This window comes from Nicotiana tabacum, chromosome 16 (assembly GCF_000715075.1).
Source record: "Nicotiana tabacum cultivar K326 chromosome 16, ASM71507v2, whole genome shotgun sequence".
Classification (NCBI taxonomy): Eukaryota; Viridiplantae; Streptophyta; class Magnoliopsida; order Solanales; family Solanaceae; genus Nicotiana; species Nicotiana tabacum.
This window is the reverse complement of record NC_134095.1, coordinates 108,769,265-108,776,654: the sequence shown is the minus strand read 5'-3', so window position 1 is coordinate 108,776,654 and position 7,390 is coordinate 108,769,265.

Here is a 7,390-nt window from a genome sequence, read left to right as displayed (position 1 = left end):
TTGTGCAATTGGAAAGCTGGTGGCAAATTTTGAAGTCATTTCCCACTTGTTCTGACTAAACAGACTCAGAAAGAGGAAGTAAATATGACAAAAGGAACAGAGTAAAGAACAATGAAAAAAGATGATTCCTAACGAGAAAACTACAAAGTAGAGACTTATCAGATGTGGATACCAACTCTAATGACCATGACATGCACCTTTGGATTAGGTGGCCTAATCTATCAAGCAAGTCTAATGTTCAACTCTTGTTGTACCCTAAACTGTGAAACTGGGCTTCAATACTCCGATTATCCAATTTGATTCACGATCCTTATTCGACTTGTAGTGCCCGAAGAGTTTTCACCAGCAAGCCTCTCTCATTTTGTTCTTTCTCTCAACTTACCGCCGCCTTATAGTACCTATGAAGGTTTTCGCCGATAAGACTCTCATTTTTTATTTTCCTTGTGTAAAACGGAGTGCTGCCCCTGGTGTGAATCATACCTCTAACTCGCTTGCCTTGGCACTACTCAAAGATTGATCAGAAGGTCTTTCTTTGGACCGTACTATAGGCTTTTGGATAGGATTAGAAAGAAAGGGCATCATAAAGGCTCAAAAACAGCTTAAAAGGGCTCAAAATTACAACTTTTGGAATCAGATCTCTTACAACAACCACAACTTCTGCCCCAGTTTCTTTGTTTGGGGACTTTTGAAATTTTATTTTTATGAGACCGAACCGTGAGGCTGCCTACGTATCCTTAAAAGAAATCAGGTCGAACATAGTTCATGAGACTACTTTTTGTTACTATTTTCCTTCTTTTTTTTCTTTCTTTCTTTTCCCCCCCTTTTTCCTTTTTTTGCTTTTTCCTTTTTCTTCTTTTTTTCTTCTTTTTTTTCTTTTTTTTTTGTTTTTTTGAATTTTCCTTTTGGAATGAACTTTCTAAAATAAACCTATGGGGACATAATTTTTTTTTTGTATGACTCTAACTTGATTCCAAAAGAGGGGAGATCAAAGAAATCAGTACAGGCTCAAAAGGGTATCTAATGATATAAGTATTTGGGTAGTTGAAAGAGGGCCTCCAAATCCCTGAAAATGCCAAGTACAATATATGCAACTAGAAATAAAAAAGGAAGAGCACACACAACATTTCTTTTACAGCTTTGACATGGATATCACTAATTTTTTTTAGTGCCTTGTCAAGTAAAGAATTCCCATTAGGTAATTTCTTCTTCACAATGGATACCCTCCGTCAGTTCAGAGCAAACTCCTTTGGCTTTATCTTGTTACTTGAGGTGCACTTGAACTCAAAACTTCTCGCTTCAGATTGTTGGGACACACTCTCTTGTAACAAATTCTTGTCGTTCTATTAACTTCCCAAACTATCTGCCCCAGTTTCACACAATTCGGGCTTTAAATGATCTCAAAATGCCTTTACCTATTTCTCTCAAATGTCCCTATCATCTTTAAAATTATTTTATTGCTTCATGATTAAACTAACTTTTAAGACCAAGCCTAGAATTATGCGTGCATGTCATATCACTAGAGTCAGCAAGAAAAGAACTATAAAAGGAAAAGAGAACTGAACAAAAATGACTAGAAATAACAGAAAACAGATAATTGCATAAGACAGACAATGAAAGGGTTTGAACAACAAAACAAACAAAACACATTGGGGTTACGACCTTGGAAAAACCTAAATAACACTAAAAAGGGTACTACGACTAAATAAACTAGGCAAATAAAGGATAGAAGGGTTTGAGTCACAAGACAATATTCGGATTACAACCTTAAAACAACCCGGACAACGGAAATGACAACAAAACTAACCACCAAGACTCCTCCCTAGCTAGCCAAGAGAGGAGCGTCTTTCCAATTACCAAGCTCGGCATCTTAGCCACTAAGTTCCACATCAATATCACTGTTACCTTCACCAACTTAAATCACATTGTCTTCACCAAGTAACTCATTTACTCCTTTGACCAACCCTTCGTCATTGCAAACCATCCCAACAATTTGTGCGCTGTCATGTACCTGTAGAGGATTATGTGTTACACTTGGGGTATTACTGTCTTGAACCACAATTATTCCTTCTTGAATCATTCTTTCTATTTCCCTTTTCAAAGCATGACAATCTTCAACATTGTGCCCCTAGGAATTGGAATGGTATTCACATCTTTTAGCAGGGTCAAAGCTTCTCGCACGTGGGTCTATATAATTTAGAGAAATAGGTGTAATCATGTCGTAATGCTTTAATTTCTCAAACAAGCTTGCATAGGACTCTCTTATTAGTGTAAAATTATCTTTCAACCTTTGTTCCCTTCTACACCCTTGGCTTGAATGTGGGTTATAGGGCACTTGAAAATTTTGTGGAGGCTGGTGAAGCTTTTGCGGTGCTCATGCTCGCCTGTTGGAGTGACCCAGTGGTTGGACAGGTGGTTGGACGTTGTTCGGAGGATAATACTAGGGTGGATTATATAGAGCTCGGGGATATTCATAGGGTCGGTATTGAGGCTGAAAGCGTTTAGCAGGAATGCCCACTGGATCCTGTCGTTGGCGGGACTCAGCAACATCTTTTCTATCAATGGGAAGACTATTCTGAGCAACTTGTTCGTTTCGTCTGAACCAAAATTCCCTAAAAAAATTCTTGGGTTTCTTTTCCATCTAAGATAGGGAGGAGCGGTCTGGGACAATGTCTATATTATACTGAAAGTGTCGCGCAAAATCTTGAGTCATGTCATCCCATGTATGCACTTACTGACATCTTGATGAGTATGCCATTCCAAAGCTGCCCCAGTCAGGCTCTCATTGAAATACTCCATCAGCAACTCATTTTTCCTGCCAACACTTCTCATTTCACTGCAACAACCCCTCAGGTGGGCTACTGGATCTCCACGCCCATCATACAAATTAAACTTTGGTATCTTAATCCGTTTGAACTTTCTGGATATCTCATCTTCCTCCACTGTCTTAGCAAGCTTTGTAGTTTCACCGGAAGGCTCAAAATGAGGAGCGTGAGAGTATGGACTCGAGACTTTGAAAATTGATTCTGGAGCATAGTGTTGGGAATCAAGGACTTTGAACACATGCTCGTTAGAGGATCGAGGAAAAGTAGCTGGTGGGGGAGCTACAAAAGCATGAGTGGCCAAAGGGGCGGGATATGAGGTGGTTTTGGGAGTTGGAGTGTGAAAAGGTTGTGAGGAGATATTAGTAGCAGCGGGAATCTGGATTTGTGATAGTGGTGGGATAGTTGTAGGATTTTCAGTGTAGTTAGTGAGGAATGAAGGTGGAGGATGCCCCCTGATCCAAGACTGATACATTTCTGTCATCTGCTGTTTCAACATTTGGACCTCCCCTTTCAATTTAGACTCCGACTCCACAAACTCCCTCAACGGGTCAACAACTCTTGTGTCCAGGTCTTTGCTAGTCATGGCTATCTTGCTCTTTGACCTTGTGTTGTATGGAAGGGTTACCAGTTTAAGAACCACAAACCAACCACCCTTCTGCTATGATGAAGGTAACAAAGAGAACAAATTGAGGTCATCATGTTAGCGTTAGGGCATTTAATAGCTGCAAATATCACATTGTGTGCAATGAACCTAGCAACAATTAACGGTTCAAAAGTGACTTCGAGGGTCACAAGGTCACTTGGCATCATCCCAATTTGTTCCCTTCAATCTTCTCTTTTCGTTTCTTTTCTAGCACTTGCTTGCTCATTTTCCTTCTTTTTTTTCTAATTATCACTCTTTTCCTTCCTCTCATTTCTTACATCCCAATTTGTAGGTTGCCTACGTATCATGACGCCGTATGAATCATATCTTTGCGTAGTTCGGAAAAATCGAGAATAAAGAAAACAAACTAATGTTCTCTTTTTCTTTTTCTTTTCTTTTCTTTTCTTTTTTTTTCTTTTCTTTTTTACCTTAATGACTACTCTGATGAGAAAAGAGAAATAAAAGAAGCAAATTCCTTTTTTGTTTTGAATTTTCTAGACTTAATGTTCTATAACCTATTCTAAACTCATGCTTAACGAGCATATATTTTTTCTTTTTTTTCTTCTTGAAACAGACACTCTATGGGATATTATTATGGAAAAAACCCTACAAGAGAAAAATATTTTTTTGATTCTTTTTTTTGGAAGGAAGTCTAAAGAATAAACCGAAGAAAAATATCTTCAATTTTCATTTGATATCCTTGAAGAAGGATTTCGAAACAAGAAATGAAAAAGATAAAAAAAAATTTGGATTTCAACTTTTGATTACCTAAGGAAGAAAATTAAAAGATACACGAAAGATAAAGTATGCTTTTTTGCTTCTATACATAATGTCCTAAAGTTCTAGTGAAAATAAAAAGAATAATTTTTTCTATTTTTTATTAATTTCCCAAAGAAGAACCTCAAAAGAAAATCTTTTTACATTTTTGAAAATTAATACCTTAAAGAAAACTTTTTAAAGAGGTATTAAAAGAAAATTCGCTTCTTCTTTTTTTTGAATTTTTAGTCTTAATGTACTAAAGGAAATATAAAAGCAATTTTTTTTTAGTTCTAGATATTCATTTTCTAAAGGAAAAACCACCTCAATTTTTTTTTTCATTTCTAGAATTAGTATTCTCAAGAAAGGGCATGTCCTCGGGTGGGGCAGAGTGTGGGGCTGGGTTCAGGGGGTGGGTCGGGTAGCAGGGGAGGTAGAGGGGGCAAGGGAGCCTATAGGTTGAGAATCGGGTCATATAACATAGGTTCATTAACGAGTAAATCCATAGAGTTGGCGAAAATCCTGCAGAAGAGGAAGATTAATATAGCGTGTGTCCAGGAGAATAGGTGGGTCGGATCGAGGGCGAAAAACGTGGATGGGTATAAGTTGTGGTACTCTGGTGTCCAGAGGGGTAAGAATGGAGTGGGTATCCTGGTAGATAGCCATCTTAGAGAGTCCGTGGTAGAGGTCAGGCGGGTAAATGATAGACTAATGACTATTAAGTTGGTGGTGGTTGAGATTACTTTAAATGTCGTTAGCGCGTACGCACCGCAAACAGGCTTGGATGAGGATATTAAGAGGCATTTTTGGGAGGGGTTGGATGAGATTGTTCGTAGTATACCGCCTTCTGAGAGGTTATTCATAGGAGGAAATTTCAATGGTCATATTGGGTCATCTGCAGGTGGGTACACTGAGGTGCATGGCGGCTTTGGTTTCGGGAGCGGAAACGAAGGGGGCATTGCGCTGTTGGACTTTGCCAAGGCTTTCGATCTAGTCATTGCAAACTCGAGTTTTACGAAGCGGGATGAACATTTGGTTACTTACCAAAGTTCGGTGGCAAAGACTCAGATTGACTATCTCCTCCTCAGGAGATGCGACAGAAGGTTGTGCGAGGACTGCAAGGTTATCCTAGGTGAGACCCTCTCGACGCAGCATAGGCTTTTGGTGATGGACATTTGTATTAGGATAAGGAGGAAGAAGAGGTTAGTACAAGGATGCCCCAGGATTAGGTGGGGCGCCTTAACTAAGGATAAAGCTAAGGAGTTGGAAGGAAGGTTATCGGCAATGGGAGCTTGGAGAAGTAGTGGGGACACAAACACAATGTGGTCGACGACGACGGACTGTATAAGAAAGGCGGCGAGAGAGGTGTTAGGGATATCTACGGGCCACAATGGTGGCCACAAAGGAGATTGGTGGTGGAATGCAGTTGTCCAAGGTAAAGTGGAAGCAAAGAAGGCGGCTTACCTGCGGTTAGTAGGGAGCACTGACGAGGAGGAGAAGAGAGAGAACAGTCAAAGGTATAAGGTAGCTAGGAAGGAGGCGAAGATGGCAGTGACGGAGGCTAAGACGACAGCTTTTGCTCGTCTGTATGAGGAACTAAGGAACAAAGGTGGGGAGAAGAAGTTATTCCGACTTGCTAAGGCGAGAGAGAGGACAACTCGGGATCTGGACCAAGTGAGGTGCATAAAAGATGATGACGGCAAAGTTTTAATGGGAGATGACCAGATTAAGAGGAGGTGGCAGACCTACTTTCATAAACTTCTAAGTGAAGAACGGGATCAGGATATTATACTTGGGGAATCGAGGAATGCCGACAGTCACCATGAATTAAGTAATTGTAGGGACATTGAGATCGATGAAGTCATGGAGGCAATGCGTAAGATGAGAAGGGGCAGAGCTACCGGGCCAGACGAAATTCCAGTTGAACTGTGGAGGTGTGTGGGTAGAGCAGGCTTGGAATGGCTTACTGCACTGTTTAATGTTATATTCAAGACTAATAGGATGCCTGAAGAGTGGAGGTGGAGTACAATGGTCCCGTTGTATAAGAACAAAGGTGATGTCCAGAGCTGTAACAACTATAGAGGCATCAAATTACTAAGTCATACCATGAAAGTTTGGGAGAGAGTGGTAGAAATGAGAGTGCGAAGGATGGTGTCTATTTCAGACAACCAGTTCGAGTTCATGCCGGGACGATCTACCACAGAAGCTATCCACCTTATTAGGAGGATGGTAGAATAGTACAGAGATAGGAAGAAGGATCTCCACATGGTGTTTATTGATCTGGAGAAAGCGTACGATAGGGTTCCTAGGGAGGTCTTATGGACCTGCTTAGAGGATAAAGGGGTCCCGATTGACTATATTAGGGTGATTAAAGACATGTATGATAGAGCTAAGACTCGGGTTAGGACAGTAGGAGGCGACTCTGAACACTTTCCAGTTATTACGGGGTTGCACCAAGGGTCTGCGCTCAGCCCATTCCTATTTGCCCTGGTGATGGATGCACTGACTCATCATATTCAAGGGGAGGTGCCATGGTGCATGCTATTTGCTGATGACATTATTCTAATTGACGAGACAAGAGGCGGCGTCAACGAGAGGCTAGAGATTTGGAGACATGCTCTTGAGTCTAAAGGTTTCAAGTTGAGCAGGACGAAGACAGAATACCTCGAGTGCAAATTTGGAGTTGAGCCGACGGAAGCGGGAGTTGAAGTGAGGCTTGACTCTCAAGTCATTCCCAAGAAGAGGTAGTTTCAAGTACCTTGGATCGGTTATTCAGGGGATCGGGGAGATTGATGAGGATGTCACACACCGTATAGGGGTGGGGTGGATGAAGTGGAGGTTAGCGTCGGGAGTCTTGTATGACAAGAAAGTGCCACCGTTACTAAAAGGTAAGTTTTATAGGGTAGTGGTTAGTCCTGCCATGTTATATGGAACTGAATGTTGGCCGGTAAAGAACTCACACATCCAGAAGATGAAAGTAGCAGAGATGAGGATGTTGAGGTGGATGTGCGGGCATACAAGGATGGATAAGATTAGGAATGAAGATATTCGAGAGAAGGTGGGTGTGGCCCCCATGGAGGACAAGATGCGGGAAGTAAGACTCAGATGGTTTGGGCACATTCAGAGGAGGAGCACTGATGCACCGGTGAGGAGGTGTGAGCGACTGGCA